Source organism: Oncorhynchus clarkii, unplaced genomic scaffold (assembly GCF_045791955.1).
Source record: "Oncorhynchus clarkii lewisi isolate Uvic-CL-2024 unplaced genomic scaffold, UVic_Ocla_1.0 unplaced_contig_2031_pilon_pilon, whole genome shotgun sequence".
Lineage (NCBI taxonomy): Eukaryota > Metazoa > Chordata > Actinopteri > Salmoniformes > Salmonidae > Oncorhynchus > Oncorhynchus clarkii.
The window spans coordinates 29,368-52,836 of record NW_027258796.1 but is presented as its reverse complement, the minus strand read 5'-3'; the positions used below and the strand labels follow the sequence as shown (position 1 = coordinate 52,836).

The following is a 23,469-nucleotide window of genomic DNA, read 5'->3' as shown; positions in this document are numbered from 1 at the left end:
TTTTGGGCATGTCAAATTTTTGATGGTAAATGGCAAATGGACTTAACATCCTGATTTGGCATTTTCAAATCTTTCATATTGCATTTGGACATTTCTTATGGCATTTGCCAAAAAAAGTGACATGACTTCCTATGAAATCATATTGCAAATGAACAAAACATATGCCTTATGCACAAGTAAAAAAAAAAATATGATAATACATTTGGACAAAAGCACATTCATACAGTTCTTACACATGTGAAATTGACAAAAAAAATCGAAAGAATTTCGAAAAACGGTCCAGAAAGCACTTTTTTAAGGGGTTGCTAGGTTTTTGAAAAAAATGGCTTTTTCAAAATGTTGCTTTGGATGTTGCCTTGTGTTGCATTTGCAATATGAAAAACCACGGTGGAGCGCGCTCGCCACCTATTGGATTTTTAAAGTGTTACACCTGGCATTTGCCATATGGCATTTGCAATCAACTTTGAACGAAACGACGCCGAATTGAGTGGTATTGGACACCGTGTATATGGTTTGTCCAGTACCAATGACTTCCCATTCATTTTTGACCATTTCAGGGGGGTGTTCCCTCACAGAAGCAAAGCCCCTCTAAAAATATGTTTAACTCATAAGGGTTTCTCTCCACGGAAGTCTTTAGTAAAAGGCGAAAGGCTTGTGCATAATGAAGAGAAACCAGAGTCAAATGGAAGTCAAGAGGTCGGGGCCCGAGACACACTCTGTGCACTCTAGGCCGGGTTCCCGCGGGTGGTTCCCGAACCCACTCTTCCAACTTTTCGAGGGCTGTGTGTAAAAAGTCAGACAGACACAGAGACGGAGACACACACACACGCACTATCCTTGACAACGGGAGAAAAGTGTTGCACCGTTCCCGGAGGTACTGCAATACCGGGTCGATGCGTGGAGCGGACGGAGCAAGCCCCATTTCCGAATCCCTGTTCGAAAAATCCATTTAATATGTAGTCCCCCGATGGGGGACGTATCAGATGCTAAACTGATAAAAATAGTTTTTTTTTTTTTTAAATAATTTATTACGTTCAATACCATTCATTTTTTACAAAAACATATTTCTCATTCAAACTCAAACAATGGTATTTTTAAACAAACAAAAACCCCAAAACAAAAACCTCAGGGGAGCATCTTCCCTCCCCGTCATCCTACAAACTACCTTTCCCTATCTCCCCGTCATAATCTATCCCCTTACAAATCTAAATCACACCCAGCCCTAAACCCCCCTTCAACCTCTCCCGGGCAGCATGCTGCCCCCACTTCCTCTCCTCCCTCTTCATCCTCCCTCTCAAATCTCCTTCCACCCTCCTCGCTATTCCTTCCACCCCCCAATCTCTCCCTGTCTTGACAAAGTTCTGCCTGGCTTCCCACAGCCCCTGTTTAAAGAGACTTATGAGAAGCCAGAGCATAAACCTATCCCTATCCGTACCTCTCGCTCTCCCTACACCTCTTTCTAATCTAGCCCACGTCACCACAAAATCACTCCTGACCAAACCTATCAACACCCGTGCCCTAGCCCATACTACTCCGGCAAAGGCACAGTCCCAGAAGGCATGGCGCACAGTCTCCTCCCTGCCACAAGTGGATCTTGGACAGGTGGGGGATCGCGCCAAGCTATGCCGGTACATGATGGAAGTACCGGCAAGCACTTGTGGAGGCTCAACCAATTCAGGTCCTTGAGCCTGTTGTCCATTCCACGCGCCTGCACTCCCTCCCAGACCCCTGCCGAGATGCCCGCTACAGGCGCCGGACTCCCTGCCTGTCTGACCTCCTCGTACAGGTGCCTGTGATCTAAACCTACTCGGGCAACTTCAACCTCGGGGTGCGCACGCAGCCACTTGGCCGCATGGCCAAAGTGCCACGGCAGCTGTTCCGCCCGAGGACCCGCGTTAGACCACACCATTACGCTTCTCGCCTGATACGAGAAGAACACCCGCAGGAGGTAACCGGACGGGTGTATAACCGGACGAGCAAGCTCCGTCAACAGGAAAGAAACAAAAATGGCGTCTAGCTTGAGGGGGAGATGTGGTACCCCCCTACCTCCCTCCCCGATGGGACAGAGCATGCGCCCCCTGGCGACCCACTCTTACCTGCCACCCCACATGAACTGAAACACAAGCCTCACTAGAGGCCTCCTCAGACAAGCCGGCAATGGGTAGATGTATGCCAAATACAAAAGAGATGGCAATACATCCACCTTTAGGACCAGGACCTTACCTATAAAAGACAAAGAGCTAGCCTTCCACATTGCTAGCTTCCTCTGAACCACTGCGATACCCATGTTCCAGTTCAGCGTCGCTGAGCCGGAAGTCTCAAAATGGACCCCGAGAATCCTCAGGGCCCCCTCACAGAGAGAGAACCCCCCGGGCACATCCGTCCTACCGCGCCATCTTCCGAAAAACTTAACGGAAGACTTTGCATGGTTCAGAACCGCCCCCGACGTTTGGGTGAAATCCCCAATGATGGCAAGAGACCTTGTCAGGCACGAGTCCTTGCACAACAGCAAGGAAGTGTCGTCAGCGTACTGCGTCATCTTAACACGCAGCCCACCGCTTCCAGGGATCAACAAGCCCTCCACCCCTGTGTCTGCCCTAATGGCAGCCCCCAGAGGCTCCATGTACAGAACGAAGAGGAGTGCCGAGAGCGGGCACCCCTGCCTGACCCCCGACGAGAGGTCAAAAACGTCACCCAAGTGACCGTTTACGCTAACTCGACACCGACATATAATGTACGGATCCATCCTATATACTTCTCCCCAAATCCTAATCTACCTAATACCCTGAATAGAAAATATCTATTCACGCGATCAAAGGCTTTCGCCTGATCAAGCGCTGCTACCATTAAAGGCAGACCTCTATCTTCAACCCAGGCGATGGAGTCCCTGATCAACTGAAGGTTCCATCTAATAGAGCGTCCCTCTACCCCGCACGTCTGATCCTCGAGGACGACGTAGGGAAGGGCTGTGCGCAACCGATCCGCTAAGACCTTTGCAAGCAACTTGTAGTCTACACACAGCATGGTCAATGGCCGCCAGTTGCCAAGGTCTGTTGCGTCCCCCTTCTTGTAAAGAAGTGACAGCACACCAACAGCCATTGATCCCCCCGGGACCCCTGTCTCAAGGATGGCCTTCAAGACTTCGAGTACCACCGGTCCAAGTACACCCCAAAACTTGAGATAAAACATCCATCCCAAGCACCTTCCCTTTTCCCATCCTCCTAAGAGCGCTCTCAACCTCTTCTAGTGAGATCTGGGCCTCCATCACGTCTCTAATGTCCTCCGGCAACCGCCGGGACAAGTGTTCTAAAAACACATTTATCTGCTCTACATCTATTTCCCTTTCCTTAAATAAACCTTGGAAATGCTCAGTTGTCACCCTGACCATCTCCTCTGGTTTACTTACTACACTACCATCTTCTTCTCTAACTCCATGCATTACCTTCCTACTCTGCCTGGCCCTAACCGACTTAAAGAACATAGCGGAACAAGTCTCATTATGTTCTAAAAAGCCACTATGTGCACGCTCCAGGAAAGCTCGAGCCTTCTGTTCCTGCAGCTCCCTGAGCTGCGCCTTCAGGGCTGTGGATCTCTCCCAGTCAATCGACCCGCCGAGGTTGCCTGCCTCGTACTCGAGTTCGAGCAACCTTTGGATATGATCCACCTCCCTCCTCTCCTCCCTTTTTTTCACCACCTATCACCAAGTGCCTATTTGTAACACACAGGGGCGCCAGACAGTCCACCATCACCCTCCTGTCTGCCGCCGCCTGTGGCCCATACACCCCAAATAACCTATATCTAATCTCCCTATACTTGACATCAACCCCCAAAACTCTCCCCTGTATTACAACAAAAGTGCTCTCTACAATTATCTCCCTATTCCCAAACAATATCCCTACCCCCGTTGAGTGCACCCCTCCTATGCCCCACAACGAAACTCCCTTTACCCACTCCCTCCTAAACCTTTTTACATCCCCTCCATCCCTCAGGTGAACCTCCTGCAAAAAACAAACATCAAAACCCACCCCCTCTAAAAAAACAAAAAACCGCCCTCTTAACAAAGTCCCTTAAACCCCTTACGTTTAAACTAAACAAAATTAACATAATATTATATTATAAAACAAAAGAAAACAAAAACCTCACTTTTCCAAAACTGACACCAAAACAAACACAAAACAACAGGAGCCTCACCTGATGCTCCCCTGGTCCATCACATCCGGCAGGGACGTCTTCCCCTCATCTGACGTCCCCCCCGTCCTCCTCCATTACTCCAACCCAGGATGCAGGTATGGTGTTAGACCGAGCTCCCTGCATCCTGGGTTCCCCACCAACACCCTCTATTTCTTCCTCCCTGAAGGCTTCCGGGCCGAGACTAGGGGACCCCACCTCCTCAGAGGTGTTGAGAACCCCCAGTCAAACCGTCCCGAACAACCTCCAGGGATTCACCTTCCACCAAATGCTGCGGGGCTGCGGAAAAAAGAGAAGATAAATGTACCCCCCCCCCCCTCCGTCCACAACCCCCTCCTTCTCCCTGCCTGCCAAGCTCACCTTCCTCTTCCCTTTCTTTTTTGGTGTAGGAGGTAGCGGGGAGACACCACCCCTCTTCCCCGCTAGCTCCTCCACCATTTCTCTCATCTCCTCTACACAGGAACTTGACATGCTGTCCCCCCACTCTCTCACACCACTCACACCCCCTCCCCCCGCCACCCCTCCCTCCGGTCCTTCATGTCCTGTTGCCATCTCCTTCTCAGCCCCCACTTCCTCTGTTGTTCCCCCCTCCAGGCCTTCCACTCCATTGCCTTCATCCGTCTCCTTCCTCCCCTCTTCTCCTGCCGCTGCGTCCTCCTGAGCAGCTGTTCTTTCTGGGCCCGTGTTGTTGTAAGAACCTCCTCCTCTTCCTCCATCCCCCGCTCCTGCTCCCCCCCCAGCTGCAGACGCATATGACCTGTGACGAGCCGGGCACTCCCGCCACAGGTGTGCTGACGAGCCACACCCGTGGCACGCCTTAGGCTCGTCACAATCCTTCGCCTCGTGCTCCCCAGAACCACAAAATCTGCACTTCCTAGTGCTGCACGAGGCGAGGATATGGCCGTAGGCCATACAGCGCCTGCAGAACGGGGGCTGACGTGCATAGTACAACGTCCCCCTGTCAGCCCCCAGGGAGAACATTGCAGGGGGATGAAGGTAGCCACCCAGGCCCTTTGGGTCCTCCCTGAGAAGGGCCTGGAACCCTCTCCTCCCATTCCAGAATCCTAGGGAGTCCCTCAGGTGCCTTGCTGATGAGATATTATCCACGTATCTCCCAAGAAACGCCTTCACCTCCTCATCTGTTACGTGGGGATTATACATGTTGACCGTTATTACTCTGAAATTATTCTTGGCCAAGCTAGACACTTCATAGTGACACAATGGCCTCGTGGCTCCCAACTCTCTCGCCTTCTTCATGATCTCATCATGTTTATCTTCTTTATGAAAAGTCACATCATATGCCACTTCCATCGGGTTCCCTTGTAGGCATAAAACGTCTTTTACCTCCAGCTTCATAACCCCCATCAGAATTGTTCTTCCAAATGCCTCTCTGCCAAAAGGTTCCATCTCCTTGTTTTTCCACGTAAACCTCAAAGTATTTACCATCCCGATCCCGGCCATACACCGCCTGCAGAACGGAGGCTGACGGGCATAAAACAATGTCCCCCTGTCAGCCCCCAGGGAGAACATAGCCGGAGGATGGAGATACCCTCCGAAACCGCTTGGGTCTTCCCTAAGAAGAGCCTGGTATCCTCTCTTCCCAGTCCAGAACCCAAGAGAGTCTATGAGGAGCCTTCCTGAGGAGATGTTATCCATAAACCTCCCCAGAAAGGCCCTCACCTCATCATCAGTAACATGTGGGTTATACATCGTCACAGTAACCACTCTAAAGTTACTTTTCGCCAAGTTCGTCACTTTGTAATACCGCATCGGCTTTGTCTCACTCACTTCTTTTGCCTTCCTCAATATTTCTTCATGCTTTCCCTCATTATGAAAAGTCACATCGAAAGCCTTCTCCGTTGGATTTTCTTGTAAGCATAACACATCTTTTACCTCGAGCTTCAGTGTCCCCATCAATATGGTTCTTCCAAAAATTTCTCTCCCAAAGGGCTCCATCTCTTTGTCACTCCATGCGAACCTCATCGCATTAGCTAATCCGATTCCTGTTCCCAAGTTATTGGGAACGTTACGTGCCATTTCTAACTGAAAAAAATGCACGTTCAAATAACAACAACCAAAGCCACCTCTCCAAACTGAAAATACTGGAAAACCAAACAACCACTACTTGGAAATCAGCCACCATCCAACAACAACCTTATCGCCCTCCTATCTCCGACCTTTTGACTCAGCGAGCTCTGGGGCACCTCGGTACCAAGCTTGATCTGAGCCAAAAGGCCGAGAAGCGATAACCCACAAATGGAACCCTGAAACCGCCGGACCCCCGGGGGTCTCGACAGACCTCAGCGGGTGGGTTGGCAAAAGCCAGCTCCTCTCTCCCTCCACCCCCACTCACTCACTCACTCACTCACTCACCCACCCACCCACCGTTTCCCTGGCGACAGGCAGGTGTTTTTTTGGAAAAAGTCGCTAATGCGTCTTTAAGTCACTATCCTGGCCCATCTCTGTCAATTTCTCTTGAAACAAGAAGCAAAGCCGCTCCAAAAATACGTTGAACTCGTAAGTGTTCCTCTCCACGGAAGTCTTTAGTAAAAGGCGAAAGGCTTGTGCGTAATGAAGAGAAACCAGAGTCATATGGAAGTCAAGAGGTCGGGGCCCGAGACACACTCTGTGCACTCTAGGCAGGGTTCCCGCGGGTGCTCCCGGAACCCACTCTTCCAAGTTTTCGAGGGCTGTCTGTGGATAAAAAGAAGGTCACAGAGGCAGAGCGAGAGAGAGAGAGAGAGAGAGAGAGAGAGAGAGAGAGAGAGAGAGAGAGAGAGAGAGAGAGAGAGAGAGAGAGAGAGAGAGAGAGAGAGAGAGAGAGAGAGAGAGAGAGAGAGAGAGAGAGAGAGAGAGAGAGAGAGAGAGAGAGAGAGAGAGAGAGAGAGAGAGAGAGAGAGAGAGAGAGAGAGAGAGAGAGAGAGAGAGAGAGAGAGAGAGAGAGAGAGAGAGAGAGAGAGAGAGAGAGAGAGAGAGAGAGAGAGAGAGAGAGAGAGAGAGAGAATGAATCCTGGCCCAAATTTTTTTTTTTTTTTTTTTAAGTAAAATGGCGGGAAACGGGGGACCCCATTGAAGGGCGCTTTGCCTTTCTAAGAGTTTGAATGTTTCTTTCCTTCTCTTCTTCTTCTGCCAGCCAGCCAGCCAGCTATTTACATACCTTTGTGAATTTGTATTTTTCCTTGACAACGTGAGAAAAGTGTTGCACCGTTCCCGGAGGTACTGCAATACCGGGTCGATGCGTGGAGCGGACGGAGCAAGCCCCATTTCCGACTCCCTGTTCGAAAAATCCATTTAATATGTAGTCCCCCGATGGGGGACGTATCAGATATTAAACTGATAAGAACAGATTTTTTTTTTTTTTGAAAAATAATTTATTACTTACTATGCCATTCATTCATACAATTCAAAATTATAATTTTCTTTCCAACTTAAATAATGGCATTTTCAAATAACCAAAAACACACAAACCAAAACAAAACCTCAGGGGAGCATCATCCCTCCCCGTCATTCCTAACCACTACCTTTCCCTATCTCTCCGCTCCTAATCTATCCCCTTATAAATCTCAATCTAACACCCCCAGCCCTAAACCCCCTTTCCATCTCTCCCGTGCCGCGTGTTTCCCCCACTTCCTCTCCTCCCTCTTCATCCTACCTCTTAAATCTCCTTCCACCCTCCTAAATATCCCTTCCACCCCCCAATCTCTCCCTGTCTTTACCAAATTCTGCCTGGCTTCCCACAGCCCCCGTTTGAAGAGGCTCATGAGAAGCCAGAGCAGAAATCTATCCCTATCTGTACCCCTCGCTCTCCCTACACCTCTCTCTAACCTAGCCCATGTCACCACAAAATCCCCTCTTACCAAAACTATCAACACCCGTGCCCTCGCCCATACCACTCCGGCAAAGGCACAGTCCCAAAAAGCATGGCGCACAGTCTCCTCCCTGCCACAAGCCGCCCTTGGGCAGGTGGGGGATCGCGCCAAGCTATGCCGGTACATGGTGGACCGTACCGGCAAACACTTGTGGAGGCTCAACCAATTCAGGTCCTTGAGCCTGTTGTCCAGGCCCCGCGCCTGCACTCCCTCCCAGACCACTTCCGAGATGCCCGCTACAGGCGCAGGACTCCCTGCCTGCCTGACCTCTTCGCACAGGTGCCTGTGGTCTAAACCTACTCGGGCAACTTCAACCTCGGGGTGCGCACGCAACCACTTGGCCGCATGGCCAAAGTGCCACGGCAGCTGTTCCGCCCGAGGACCCGTGTTAGACCACACCATTACGCTTCTCGCTTGGTACGAGAAGAACACCCGCAGGAGGTAACCGGACGGGTGTATCACCGGATGAGCCAGTTCTGTCAACACAAAGGCCACAAAAATTGTGTCCAGCTTGAGGGGGATGTACCTGCCACCCCACATGAACTGAAACACCAGCCTCACTAGAGGTCTTCTCAGACAAGCCGGCAATGGGTAGATGTATGCCAAATACAATAGAGATGGCAATACATCCACTTTTAGGACCAGGACCTTGCCTATAAAGGACAACGACCTGGCCTTCCACATTGCTAGCTTCCTCTGTACCACTGCGATCTTCATGTTCCAGTTCAGCGTCGCTGAGCCAGAGGTCTCAAAATGGACCCCGAGAATCCTCAGGGCCCCCTCACAGAGAGATAACCCCCCGGGCACATCCGTTCTACCGCTCCATCTTCCGAAAAACTTAACGGAAGACTTCGCATGGTTCAGAACCGCCCCCGACGCTCGGGTGAAATCCCCAATGATGGCAAGGGACCTTGTCAGGCACGAGTCCTTGCATAGGAGCAAGGAAGTGTCGTCGGCGTACTGCGTCATCTTAACACGCAGCCCACCGCTTCCAGGGATCAACAAGCCCTCCACCCCTGTGTCTGCCCTAATGGCAGCCCCCAGAGGCTCCATGTACAGAACGAAGAGGAGTGCCGAGAGCGGGCACCCCTGCCTGACCCCAGACGAGAGGTCAAAAACGTCACCCAAGTGCCCGTTTACGCTTACTCGACACCCCGCTCCGACATATAATGTACGGATCCATCCTATATACTTCTCCCCAAAACCTAATCTACCTAATACCCTGAATAGAAAGGATCTATTCACGCGATCAAAGGCTTTCGCCTGATCAAGCGCTGCTACCATTAAAGACAGACCTCTATCTTCAACCCAGGCGATGGAGTCCCTGATCAACTGAAGGTTCAATCTAATAGAGCGCCCCTCTACCCCGCACGTCTGATCCTCGTGGACGACGTAGGGAAGGGCTGTGCGCAACCGATCCGCTAAGACCTTTGCAAGCAACTTGTAGTCTACACACAGCATGGTCAATGGCCGCCAGTTGCCAAGGTCGGTCGCGTCCCCCTTCTTGTAAAGAAGTGACAGCACACCGACTACCATTGAGCCCCCCGGGACACCCGTCTCGAGAATGGCCTTCAAGACTTCGAGTACCACCGGTCCAATTATACCCCAAAACTTGAGGTAAAACTCCGCCGGCAGCCCATCCATCCCAGGCACCTTCCCTTTTCCCATCCTCCTAAGAGCGCTCTCAACCTCTCCTAGTGAGATCTGGGCCTCCATCACGTCTCTAATGTCCTCCGGCACCCGCCGGGACAAGTGTTCTAAAAACACATTTCCCTGCTCTACATCTATTTCCCTTTCCTTAAATAAACCTCGGAAATGATCGGTTGTCACCCTGACCATCTCCTCTGGTTTACTTACTACACTACCATCTTCTTTTCTAACTCCATGCATTACCTTCCTACTCTGCCTTGCCCTAACCGACTTAAAGAACATAGCGGAACAAGTCTCATTATGTTCTAAAAAGCCACTATGTGCACGCTCCAGGAAAGCTCGAGCCTTCAGCTCCTGCAGCTCCCTGAGCTGCGCCTTCAGGGCTGTGGATTTCTCCCAGTCAATCAAAACGCCGAGGTTGCCTGCCTCGTACTCAAGTTCGAGCAACCTTTGGATATGATCCACCTCCCTCCTTTCCTCCCTTTTCTTCCTCTTACCATATCCTATAATAAAGGCCCTAATCCTTACCTTTACTATATCCCACCATTCTAACACCCCCTCACACATGGGCCGGAGGCCTTCAAGCCTCCGAAACACCCCTGTGACAGCATTAACAAACACCTGCTCATCCAGTAAATCCCGATCTAGTTTCCAGTACCCCCTACCGAAGAGGCAGACTGGCGACCCCACCTGCAGGAGCACCCCGTCATGGTCCGAAAAGAAGACAGGCAACAGCCGCCCAAAGACCTAGATATAAAAATATAGTCGAGCCTCCGCGCAACCCCCCTGGAGTTGCGCCATGTGGGACCGACCATTGCCGGAGTAGTGTGCAGGCCACCATCAACCAGGCCATGGCAAGCCATTAGCCCGGTGATGGCGCCTGCACTACTGTCTCCCCCTATCCCCAAATCTATATTAAAATCACCTTCTATCACTAAGTGCCTATTTGTGACACACAGGGGCGCCAGACAGTCCACCATCTCCCTCCTGTCTGCCGCCACCTGTGACCCATACACCCCAAATAACCTATATCTAATATCCCTATATGTGATATCTACACCCAAAACTCTCCCCTGTACTACGCCAAAAGTGCTCTCTACAATAATCTCCCTATTCCCAAACAATATCCCTACCCCCGTTGAGTGCACCCCTCCTATGCCCCACAACGAATAACCCTTATCCCACTCTCTCCTAAACCTTTTGACATCCCCTCCATCCCTCAGGTGAACCTCCTGCAAAAAACAAACGTCAAAACCCACCCCTTCTAAAAAACTAAACACCGCCCTCCTCTTAACAAAATCTCTTAAACCCCTTACATTTAAACTAAACAAAATTATCATAAGGTTCTATTATAAAACAAAATACCAATTTCCTCGGAAAATAAAACCCAAAAACAACCACCAAACAAACAGGAGGCTCACCTGATGCTCCCCTGGCCCATCACGCCCGACAGGGACATCTTCCCCTCGTCCGAACTCTCCCCGTCCTCATCCATTCCTCCAGCCCAGGATGCAGGAATGGTGTTAGGGTTAGGAGTACCCTGCACCCCGGGCTCCCCACCAGCTTCCTCCCTGTACTCCTCTAAACTGAGGCTAGGGGACTCCATCTCCTCTGAGAGAATTTGGGGACCCCCAGCAAATAAGCCCTGATCCTCTCCCAGGGATCCACCCTCCCCCCGTCCTGAGGGGCCTCCACAAACAGTGAGGACAGGGACTTCCTCCTTAACCCCATCACTCGCTTGCCCCCCCCTTCCACACCCCCCTCCCTCTCCCTATCTGTCACGTCTGCCCCCCTCTTCCCTTTCTTCATCTTATTTTGTTTTTTTGGTGGAAGAGGTATAAGGGGCTCAAGAGGCAGCGGGGAGACGGCACCTCCCAGCTCCTCCGCCAGCTCCCTCATCTCCTCCACCAGTAGGTCCGACGCACAGTCCCCCCACTCCCGCCTCCCCTCCACCCCCTCCCCAGTTCCTGCCGCAGGCGCCCCCTCCCCCCCCACAGGTCCTGCCACGGGCACCCCCTCCCCCCCCACAGGTCCTACCACAGGCACCCCCACAGGTCCTACCACCGGAACCCCCTCCCCCACCACTCCCTCCCCCGTTGATCTTTCACGCTCTTCCTTCTTTCTTTCTCCTCCCGCTGTCACTCCTTTCTCCTCTTCTTTCTTCTTGCCCTCTGGTCCAGCCGTCTGCGCCTGAAAAGGCCGTCCTTCCCCTCCTCTTCTTCCCCCATCCCCCTCTCCTGCCCTCCCTCCAGCTGCAGACGCGTATGACCTCTGCCTGGCCGGGCACTCCCGCCAAAGGTGTGCAGATGAGCCACACCCGTGGCACGCTTTAGGCACTTTGCAGTCCCTCGCCTCGTGCTCCCCAGATCCACAATACCTACACTTCCTTGTGTCGCACGAGGCGAGGATATGGCCGTAGGCCATACACCGCCTGCAAAATGGCGGCTGACGGGCATAATATAAAGTTCCCCTGTCAGCCCCCAGGGAGAACATCGCCGGGGGATGGAGGAATCCGTCCTGCCCCTTTGGGTCCTCCCTGAGCAAACTCTGGAAGACTCTCTTCCCAGTCCAGAAGCCCAGGGAGTCCCTGATGAGTCTAGCCGACGATACATTGTCCATATAGCGTCCCAAGAACGACCTTACTTCCTCATCAGTCACATGGGGGTTGTACATGTTAACTGTGACCAGCCTGAAATTGCTCTTTCCCAGGCTGGTCACCTCGTAATGGCTCATGGGCTTCTCCTTCCCCACCTCTCTCGCCTTCTTCAGTATCTCCTCGAACTTCTTCTCCTTGTGAAGCGTTACATCAAAAGATGCCTCCGCCTGGTTCACCTGGAGGCACATCACCTCTCCTACCTCCAACTTCAAAGTTCCCATCAGAACTGACCTTCCGAAGGTTTCCCTCCCGAAGGGCTCCACCTCCTTGTTCCTCCAGGCAAATCTCACCGTATTTGCGATCCCAATCCCGGGCATCCTTGGTGAGGAAACCTTCGCCATTTTCTGTAAGAAAGAGAAAAAACATTTGATATTTTTCCGCACAACTTTGTCTCTTTTCCGCCCTCCGGCCTTCGGCTTTTGGCTAAGGGGTTACGGCACCTCGGTACCCAACTTGAAACTTAGCCAAAAGGCCGAGAAGCGATAACCCACAAATGGAACCATGAAACCGCCGGACCCCCGGGGGTCTCGACAGACCTCAGCGGGTGGGTTGGCAAAAGCCAGCTCCTCTCTCCCTCCACCCCCACTCACTCAACCACCCACCCACCCACCCACCCACCCACCCACCGTTTCCCTGGCGACAGGCAGGTGTTTTTTTGGAAAAAGTCGCTAATGCGTCTTTAAGTCACTATCCTGGCCCATCTCTGTCAATTTCTCTTGAAACAAGATACCGGGCTCTGCAAGAAGCAAAGCCGCTCCAAAAATACGTTGAACTCGTAAGTGTTCCTCTCCACGGAAGTCTTTAGTAAAAGGCGAAAGGCTTGTGCGTAATGAAGAGAAACCAGAGTCATATGGAAGTCAAGAGGTCGGGGCCCGAGACACACTCTGTGCACTCTAGGCAGGGTTCCCGCGGGTGCTCCCGGAACCCACTCTTCCAAGTTTTCGAGGGCTGTCTGTGGATAAAAAGAAGGTCACAGACACAGAGGCAGAGCGACAGACAGAGAGAGAGAGAGAGAGAGAGAAACACACACACACACACACACACACAATCCTGGCCCAAATTTTTTTTTTTTTTTTAAAGTAAAATGGCGGGAAACGGGGGACCCCATTGAAGGGCGCTTTGCCTTTCTAAGAGTTTGAATGTTTCTTTCCTTCTCTTCTTCTTCTTCTTCTGCTAGCCAGCCAGCCAGCCAGCCAGCCAGCCAGCCAGCTATTTACATACCTTTGTGAATTTGTATTTTTCCTTGACAACGTGAGAAAAGTGTTGCACCGTTCCCGGAGGTACTGCAATACCGGGTCGATGCGTGGAGCGGACGGAGCAAGCCCCATTTCCGACTCCCTGTTCGAAAAATCCATTTAATATGTAGTCCCCCGATGGGGGACGTATCAGATATTAAACTGATAAGAACAGATTTTTTTTTTTTTTTGAAAAATTAATTTATTACCATCAATACCATTCATACTTTACAACATAATAATTCTCATTCAACTTATATAATGGTATTTTTCAATTTACAAAACAAAAACTCAGGGGAGCATCATCCCTCCCCGTAATACCTAACCAATACCTTTCCCTATCACCACGTTCCTAATCTATTTCCTCCCAAAACCTAAATCACTACCAGCCCTAATCCCCCTTTCCACCTCTCCCGTGCCGCATGCTGCCCCCACTTCCTCTCCTCCCTCTTCATCCTCCCCCTTACATCTCCTTCCACCCTCCTCACTATCCCTTCCACCCCCCAATCTCTTCCTGTCTTGACCAAGTTTTGCCTGGCTTCCCACAGCCCCCGTTTAAAGAGGCTCATGAGAAGCCAGAGCAGAAACCTATCCCTATCTGTTCCCCTCGCTCTCCCTACACCTCTTTCTAACCTTGCCCACGTTAACACAAAATCACCTCTTACCAATCCCAACAACACCCGTGCCCTAGCCCATACTACTCCGGCAAAGGCACAGTCCCAAAAAGCATGACGCACAGTCTCCTCCCTGCCACAAGTGGGTCTTGGACAGGTGGGGGATCGCGCCAAGCTATGCCGGTACATGATGGAACGTACCGGCAAGCACTTGTGGAGGCTCAACCAATTCAGGTCCTTGAGCCTGTTGTCCAGGCCACGCGCCTGCACTCCTTCCCAGACCCCTGCCGAGATGCCCGCTACAGGCGCTGGACTCCCTGCCTGTCTGACCTCCTCGTACAGGTGCCTGTGATCTAAACCTACTCGGGCAACTTCAACCTCGGGGTGCGCACGCAGCCACTTGGCCGCATGACCAAAGTGCCACGGCAGCTGTTCTGCCCGAGGACCCGTGTTAGACCACACCATTACGCTTCTCGCCTGATACGAGAAGAACACCCGCAGGAGGTAACCGGACGGGTGTATCACTGGATGAGCAAGCTCCGTCAACAAGAACGAAACAAAAATTGCATCCAGCTTGAGGGGGAAATGTGGTATCCCCCTACCTCCCTCCCCGATGGGACAGAGCATGCGAGCCCTGGCGACCCACTCGTACCTGCCACCCCACATGAACTGAAACACAAGCCTCACTAGAGGCCTCCTCAGACAAGCAGGCAATGGGTAGATGTACGCCAAGTACAAAAGAGATGGCAATACATCCACCTTTAGGACCAGGACCTTGCCCATAAAAGACAAAGACCTAGCCTTCCACATTGCCAGCTTCTTCTGTACCACTGCGATACCCATGTTCCAGTTCAGCGTCGCTGAGCCAGAGGTCTCAAAATGGACCCCGAGAATCCTCAGGGCCCCCTCACAGAGAGATAACCCCCCGGTCACATCCGTCCTGCCGCGCCATCTTCCGAAAAATTTAACGGAAGACTTTGCGTGGTTCAGGACCGCTCCCGACGCTCGGGTGAAGTCCCCAATAATGGCAAGGGACCTTGTCAGGCACGAGTCCTTGCAAAGCAGCAAGGAAGTGTCATCGGCGTACTGCGTCAACTTGACGCGCAAACCACCGCTTCCAGGGATCAACAAGCCCTCCACCCCTGTGTCTGCCCTAATGGCAGCCCCCAGAGGCTCCATGTACAGAACGAAGAGGAGAGCCGAGAGCGGGCATCCCTGCCTGACCCCTGATGAGAGGTCAAAAACGTCACCCATGTGATCGTTTACGCTAACCCGGCACCCCGCTCCGACATATAAAGTACGGATCCATCCTATAAACTTCTCCCCAAATCCTAACCTACCTAACACCCTGTAAAGAAAGGATCTATGCACGCGATCAAAGGCTTTCGCCTGATCTAGCGCTGCTACCATTAAAGGCAGCCCTCTATCTTCTACCCAAGCGATGGAGTCCCTGACCAACTGCAGGTTCCACCTGATAGAGCGACCCTCTACCCCGCACGTCTGATCCTCATGGACGACGTAGGGAAGGGCTGTGCGCAACCGATCCGCTAGGACCTTTGCAAGCAACTTGTAGTCTACACACAGCATGGTCAATGGCCGCCAGTTGCCAAGGTCTGTGGCGTCCCCCTTCTTGTAAAGAAGTGACAGCACACCGACGGCCATTGATCCCCCCGGGACCCCCGTCTCAAGGATGGCCTTCAAGACTTCGTGGACCACAGGCCCGAGTATCCCCCAAAACTTGAGGTAAAACTCGGCCGGCAGCCCATCCATCCCAGGTACCTTCCCTTTTCCCATCCTCCTGAGGGCGCTCTCAACCTCTTCAAGGGAGATCTGAGCCTCCATCGCTTCTCTAATGTCCTCCGGCAATCGCCGGGACAAGTGTTCTAAAAACACACTTCCCTGCTCTACATCTACATCCCTCTCCTTAAAGAAACCTCGGAAATGGTCAGTGGTCACTCTGACCATCTCCTCCGGCTCTTTAGCTACACTACCATTTTCTTCCCTAACGCCATGCATTACCTTCCTACTCTGTCTGGCCCTAACCGACTTAAAGAACATAGCGGAACAAGTCTCATTATGTTCTAGAAAGCCATTATGCGCACGCTCCAGGAAAGCTCGAGCATTCCGCTCCTGCAGCTCCCTGAGCTGCGCCTTCAGGGCTGAGAATCTCTCCCAGTCAATAGACCCGCCGAGGTTGCCTGCCTCGTACTCGAGTTCAATTAACCTTTGGATACGATCCACCTCCCTCCTTTCCTCCCTTTTCTTCCTCTTACAATATCCTATTATAAAGGCCCTAATCCTTACCTTAACTAAATCCCACCACTCTAACACCCCCTCACACATGGACCGGAGGCCCTCAAGCTTCCGAAAGAAACCAAAAAAGGCGTCAACGAAAGCCTGCTCCTCCAGCACATCTCGATCTAACTTCCAGTACCCCCTACCGAAGAGACAGACTGGCGACCCCACCTGCAGGAACACCCTGTCGTGGTCCGAAAAGAAAGCAGGCAACAGCCGCCCAGACAACTGACCCAAAGACCTGGATACAAAAATGTAGTCGAGCCTCCGCGCAACCCCCCTGGAGTTGCGCCATGTAGGACCGGCCATTGTCGGAGTAGTGTGCAGGCCACCATCAACCAGACCATGGCAAGCCATTAGCCCGGTGATAGCACCTGCACTGCTATCCCCCCCTATCCCTAAATCTATATTGAAATCACCTCCAATCACCAAGTGCCTATTTGTAACACACAGGGGCGTCAGACAGTCCACCATCTCCCTCCTGTCTGCCGCCACCTGTGGTCCATACACCACCACTAACCTATACCTACTATCCCTAAAAGTGACATCTACCCCCAAAACCCTCCCCTGCATTACTACAAAAGTGCCCTCTACCTTCATCTCCCTATTACCAAACAAAATCCCCACTCCCGTTGAATGAACCCCACCTATACCCCAAACTGATTCGCCCTTATCCCACTCCCTCTTAAACCTCACAATATCCCCTCCATCCCTCAGGTGAACCTCCTGTAAAAAACAAACATCAAAACCCACTCCTTCCAAAAAGCTAAAAACCGCCCTCCTCTTAACAAAATCCCTTAATCCCCTTACATTTAAACTAAACAATTTAACAGAAATATTCATTATTAATTAAATATAACCCCTCCAAATAACTTAAAACCGCCCTTCTTTTAACCCTATCCCTCAACTCCCTTACATTTACACTAACAAAGGTAAATTTATCCATAACGAAAACATCAAAATACAACTACTAATAACAAAAAACAAAACAGGAGGCTCACCCGATGCTCCCCTGCTCCATCTCGTCCGACAGGGATGCAAAAATGCTCCCCTCGTCTGAAGAATACAGGTCCTCTACAGATGTGGCCCCCTGCTCGCACCCCACTAGAGACATCCTGTTTCCCCCCTCCTCTATGACCCCCATGTCATCTACCCATGAAGCTGGGAAAGGGTTAGGGTTGGGGGCGGAGGTTTCCGGCTCCCCTGAAACACCCTGCGACCCTCCATCCTCCGTAGGCAGAGATAGTGCGGAGGTCGTCATGTCCAAATCCACTAAGGGTAAAGGGAGAGATGAGACCTGCGAGGACTGGGGGTTCACAGCAGCGGCGTCGTCTTTAGCCTCCATCACACGCTTGCCCACCCCCTCCCCTAGGACCCCCACCTCATTCTTCCGCTTCTTCTTTTTTCCGACATAGGGGCCCTGTTCAGGCTCCTGTGTCACCCCCCCGACTGACGGTTCCTTCACACCGGAGTGTGAGGCCCACTCCCCTGCCCTTGACCCCAACACTGGAAGGTTTCCCACCATTTCAACAAGGGCCCCTAGCCCCTCCACTCCATCCAGTGATGATCCCATCTCCTCCATTCCACCCCCCGCCTTCTCCACCGCCGTCTTCTGCATAGCTGGCGTCTCTAATGACACCTCCTTCCCGGCCCTGCCATCTGGCATGGGCGTTGGTGATGTTGGTCTCTCCTGCTCCGTCCTCTCTGGGTCCTTCCTCTCCATTTGCTCCCCCACAGAATCTCCTCCTTGCTTCCTTCCTGCCGCTGCCTCGGCATATGACTGCCGACGGGACGGGCAGTCGCGGAACAGGTGCAGCCTACTACCACACCCATGGCACTCCTTCGGCTCCCTACAATCCTTTGCCTCATGCTCCCCCGATCTGCAGAAACGACATTTTCCCTTACTGCAGGCAGCCGTGACGTGCCCATACTCCCTACACTTCTTGCAAAAGGGGGGTTGACGGGTGTAGAACAGCATCCCTCTGTCTGAGCCCAGTGAAAAGACCGCCGGGGGATGGAGGAAACCTTCGAACCCTTCTTTATCCGGCCTCAGCAGTACCTGGAACTGGCGGCGTCCATTCCAGAACCCCAACGAGTCCTTCACGTACCTTGCCCCCGACGTCACATCACAATACCGGCCCAGGAACGCTCCTATCGTGCTGTCTGCCACATGCGGATTGTACATATGTACATTTATCGTCCTAAAGTTGGTCTTTGCCAGGCACGTTATGTCAAAAAATGACAAAGGCCTCTCCCCAGCCGCCGCTTTTGCTCTGTCCATCACCACATCGCACATTCCTTCTGTGTGAAGAGTCACGTCATAAGCCTCTTCCATAGTGTCACCTCTGGGATCTTCAGTTTCAGGGCCCCCATCAGCACAGTTCTTCCAAATGTATCTCTTGGCATTCGTACTTCTTCGTCCTTCTTCCATGCAAACCGAATGATGTTCTTTAGTCCGGCCCTCGGAACCGACCCTGTGCTCCCACTACCAGCCATATCTGTATGGCTGTAGTTTAATTTGTTTTCAGAAATTTTTTTCAAAATTCCCAAAAAACTCTTAACGCCCACCGGCCTTCGACCTTTGACTCAGCGGGCTCTGGGGCACCTCAGTACCGAGCTTGATCTGAGCCAAAAGGCCGAGAAGCGATAACCCACAAATGGAACCATGAAACCGCCGGACCCCCGGGGGTCTCGACAGACCTCAGCGGGTGGGTTGGCAAAAGCCAGCTCCTCTCTCCCTCCACCCCCACTCACTCAACCACCCACCCACCCACCCACCCACCGTTTCCCTGGCGACAGGCAGGTGTTTTTTTGGAAAAAGTCGCTAATGCGTCTTTAAGTCACTATCCTGGCCCATCTCTGTCAATTTCTCTTGAAACAAGATACCGGGCTCTGCAAGAAGCAAAGCCGCTCCAAAAATACGTTGAACTCGTAAGTGTTCCTCTCCACGGAAGTCTTTAGTAAAAGGCGAAAGGCTTGTGCGTAATGAAGAGAAACCAGAGTCATATGGAAGTCAAGAGGTCTCTGAGCACTCTAGGCAGGGTTCCCGCGGGTGCTCCCGGAACCCACTCTTCCAAGTTTTCGAGGGCTGTCTGTGGATAAAAAGAAGGTCACAGAGGCAGAGCGAGAGCGAGAGAGCGAGAGAGAGCGAGAGAGAGCGAGAGAGAGCGAGAGAGCGAGAGAGAGAGAGAGAGAGAGAGAGCGAGAGAGAGAGAGAGAGAGAGAGAGAGAGAGAGAGAGAGAGAGAGAGAGAGAGAGAGAGAGAGAGAGAGAGAGAGAGAATCCTGGCCCAAATTTTTTTTTATTTATATTTTTTTAAGTAAAATGGCGGGAAACGGGGGACCCCATTGAAGGGCGCTTTGCCTTTCTAAGAGTTTGAATGTTTCTTTCCTTCTCTTCTTCTTCTTCTTCTGCTAGCCAGCCAGCCAGCCAGCCAGGTATTTACATACCTTTGTGAATTTGTATTTTTCCTTGACAACGTGAGAAAAGTGTTGCACCGTTCCCGGAGGTACTGCAATACCGGGTCGATGCGTGGAGCGGACGGAGCAAGCCCCATTTCCGACTCCCTGTTCGAAAAATCCATTTAATATGTAGTCCCCCGATGGGGGACGTATCAGATATTAAACTGATAAGAACAGATTTTTTTTTTACAAAAAATAATTTTATTTACCATCAATACCATTCATTCTTTTACAAAATCATATTTCTCATTCATACTTTACAAAATCATATTTACAAAAACACCAAAACAAAACGAAACCTCAGGGGAGCATCATCCCTCCCCGTCATTCCTAACCACTACCTTTCCCTATCTCTCCGCCCCTAATCTATCCCCTTATAAATCTCAATCTAACACCCCCAGCCCTAAACCCCCTTTCCATCTCTCCCGTGCCGCATGTTTCCCCCACTTCCTCTCCTCCCTCTTCATCCTACCTCTTAAATCTCCTTCCACCCTCCTAAATATCCCTTCCACCCCCCAATCTCTCCCTGTCTTTACCAAATTCTGCCTGGCTTCCCACAGCCCCCGTTTAAAGAGGCTCATGAGAAGCCAGAGCAGAAATCTATCCCTATCTGTACCCCTCGCTCTCCCTACGCCTCTCTCTAACCTAGCCCATGTCACCACAAAATCACCTCTTACCAAAACTATCAACACCCGTGCCCTCGCCCATACCACTCCGGCAAAGGCACAGTCCCAAAAAGCATGGCGCACAGTCTCCTCCCTGCCACAAGCAGACCTTGGGCAGGTGGGGGATCGCGCCAAGCTATGCCGGTACATGGTGGACCGTACCGGCAAACACTTGTGGAGGCTCAACCAATTCAGGTCCTTGAGCCTGTTGTCCAGGCCCCGCGCCTGCACTCCCTCCCAGACCACTTCCGAGATGCCCGCTACAGGCGCAGGACTGCCTGCCTGCCTGACCTCTTCGTACAGGTGCCTGTGGTCTAAACCTACTCGGGAACTTCAACCTCGGGGTGCGCACGCAACCACTTGGCCGCATGGCCAAAGTGCCACGGCAGCTGTTCCGCCCGAGGACCCGTGTTAGACCACACCATTACGCTTCTCGCTTGGTAGGAGAAGAACACCCGTAGGAGGTAACCGGACGGGTGTATCACCGGATGAGCCAGTTCTGTCAACACAAAGGACACAAAAATTGTGTCCAGCTTGAGGGGGATGTTAGGTACCCCCCTACCTCCCTCCCCGATGGGACAGAGCATGCGTGCCCTGGCGACCCACTCGTACCTGCCACCCCACATGAACTGAAACACGAGCCTCACTAGAGGCCTCTTCCCCTCATCTGACGTCCCCCCGTCCTCCTCCATTACTCCAACCCAGGATGCAGGTATGGTGTTAGGCCGAGTTCCCTGCATCCTGGGTTCCCCACCAACACCCTCCATTTCTTCCTCCCTGAAAGCCGCCGGGCTGAGACTAGGGGATCCCAGCCCCTCAAAGAGGAGCTGAGAACCCCCAGTCAAAACATCCAGACCAACCTCCAGGGATTCACCTTCCACAGAAAGCTGCGGGGCTGCAGAAAAAAGAGAAGACAACTTTACCTTTCCCTCCCCCATCCCTCTCTTGGCTTCCCCCCCCTCCCCTCCATCCACAACCCCCTCCCTCTCCCTGCCTGTCAAGTTCTTCCTCTTCCCTTTCTTTTTTGGTGTAGGAGGTAGCGGGGAGACACCACCCCTCTCCCCCGCTAGCCCCTCCACCATTTCTCTCATCTCCTCTACACAGGAACTTGACATGCTGTCCCCCCACTCTCTCACACCCCCTCCCCCCTCCTCCACCACCTCCACAGGTCCTTCCACCGGCACCCCCTCCACCACCCCTCCCTTCTCTATTGTTCTCTCTTGCTCTTCCTTTCTTCCATTCTTCTCCTTTCCTTCTTCCGCTCCAGTTCCTTCTCTTCCCACTTCTTCTGCTGTAGTCTCTCCTTTCTCCTCTTCTTTTCGTCCTTCCCTTTCGTCCTTATCCTCTGGGCTCACGCCCTTTGCCTGGGATTTACTTCCTTCCCCTCCTCTTCTACCCCCATCCCCTGCTCCTGCTCCCCCTCCGACTGCAGACGCGTATGACCGCTGACGAGCCGGGCAATCGCGCCACAGGTGCTGAGTGGAACCACACCCGTGGCACGCCTTCGGCTCGTCACAGTCCCTGGCCTCGTGCTCCCCAGACCCACAAAATCGACACTTTCTAGTGCTGCACGAGGCCAGGATATGTCCATAGGCCATACAGCGCCTGCAGAATGGGGGCTGACGTGCATAGTATAAAGTCCCCCTGTCAGCCCCCAGGGAGAACATAGCTGGGGGATGAAGGTACCCACCTATTCCCTTAGGGTCTTCTCTTAGGAGAGCTTGGAAGCCTCTTCTTCCATTCCAAAACCCAAGCGTATCCTTGAGGTGCCTTCCTGAGGAGACATTATCCATATATCTCCCCAGGAAGGCCCTCACCTCCTCGTCCTTTACATAGGGGTTGTAGATATTTACTGTTACGATCCTGAAATTGTTCTTTGCCAAACTCTTAACTTCATAATTGCACATCGGCTTCTCCCCTCCGACTGTTCTCGCCTTTTGAAGAACCTCGTCATGTTTGGCCTCTGTGTAGAATGCTACATCAAAAACACCCTCCAACAAGTTGCCTTGGAGGCAATACACATCTTTTACCGCCAGTTTAAGAACTCCCATCAAGATTGATCGTCCAAAGGTTTCTCTTCCAAATGGTTCCTTCTCTTTTTCTTTCCATGCAAACCGCAAAGTATTGGCAAGCCCGATCCCTGGGACCGACCCATATGACGAGTTTTTCGCCATTCCCAAAATAGATTGGCACACTTGGCTTCGTTCCACTCCTCTCCTCCAGGAAAAAGGAAAATGAAAAGAAAAGCCAAAAATGGCCCAGAATTCAGAGATCCAAAAATACCCAAAAACGCAAAAATTGTACCGCCTACCTACTTCGACCTCTTGACTCAGGGGCTGTAGGACACCTCGGTATCAAGCTTGTACTGAGCCAAAAGGCCGAGAAGCGATAACCCACAAATGGAACCATGAAACCGCCGGAGGTCTCGACAGACCTCAGCGGGTGGGTTGGCAAAAGCCAGCTCCTCTCTCCCTCCACCCCCACTCACTCAACCACCCACCCACCGTTTCCCTTTTCAATTTCTCTTGAAACAAGATTACCGGGCTCTGCAAGAAGCAAAGCCGCTCCAAAAATACGTTGAACTCGTAAGTGTTCCTCTCCACGGAAGTCTTTAGTAAAAGGCGAAAGGCTTGTGCGTAATGAAGAGAAACCAGAGTCATATGGAAGTCAAGAGGTCGGGGCCCGAGACACACTCTGTGCACTCTAGGCAGGGTTCCCGCGGGTGCTCCCGGAACCCACTCTTCCAAGTTTTCGAGGGCTGTCTGTGGATAAAAAGAAGGTCAGAGAGAGAGAGAGAGAGAGAGAGAGAGAGAGAGAGAGAGAGAGAGAGAGAGAG

At 52.0% G+C, this 23,469-nt stretch overlaps 4 non-coding genes and 5 pseudogenes across 4 annotated transcripts; all 9 read right to left on the bottom strand.

Annotated features, from left to right (window-relative positions):
* Nucleotides 1-563: 563 nt before the first annotated feature.
* On the bottom strand, nt 564-681 carry LOC139398581 (U5 spliceosomal RNA). Its single transcript, XR_011631490.1, has one exon. It is a non-coding gene; the product is annotated as a U5 spliceosomal RNA (small nuclear RNA).
* Nucleotides 682-852: 171 nt separating this feature from the next.
* Nucleotides 853-1,029, bottom strand: LOC139398571 (U2 spliceosomal RNA; annotated as a pseudogene).
* A 5,627-nt stretch (nt 1,030-6,656) lies between these two features.
* Nucleotides 6,657-6,779, bottom strand: LOC139398580 (U5 spliceosomal RNA; annotated as a pseudogene).
* Nucleotides 6,780-7,382: 603 nt separating this feature from the next.
* LOC139398585 (U2 spliceosomal RNA) lies at nt 7,383-7,559 on the bottom strand (annotated as a pseudogene).
* A 5,536-nt stretch (nt 7,560-13,095) lies between these two features.
* LOC139398579 (U5 spliceosomal RNA) lies at nt 13,096-13,212 on the bottom strand. The gene has a single exon (XR_011631489.1). It is a non-coding gene; the product is annotated as a U5 spliceosomal RNA (small nuclear RNA).
* Nucleotides 13,213-13,621: 409 nt separating this feature from the next.
* On the bottom strand, nt 13,622-13,800 carry LOC139398568 (U2 spliceosomal RNA; annotated as a pseudogene).
* Nucleotides 13,801-19,395: 5,595 nt separating this feature from the next.
* Nucleotides 19,396-19,512, bottom strand: LOC139398577 (U5 spliceosomal RNA). The gene has a single exon (XR_011631488.1). It is a non-coding gene; the product is annotated as a U5 spliceosomal RNA (small nuclear RNA).
* A 481-nt stretch (nt 19,513-19,993) lies between these two features.
* On the bottom strand, nt 19,994-20,168 carry LOC139398578 (U2 spliceosomal RNA; annotated as a pseudogene).
* Nucleotides 20,169-23,175: 3,007 nt separating this feature from the next.
* On the bottom strand, nt 23,176-23,292 carry LOC139398576 (U5 spliceosomal RNA). Its single transcript, XR_011631487.1, has one exon. It is a non-coding gene; the product is annotated as a U5 spliceosomal RNA (small nuclear RNA).
* Between the last annotated feature and the right edge of the window lie 177 nt (nt 23,293-23,469).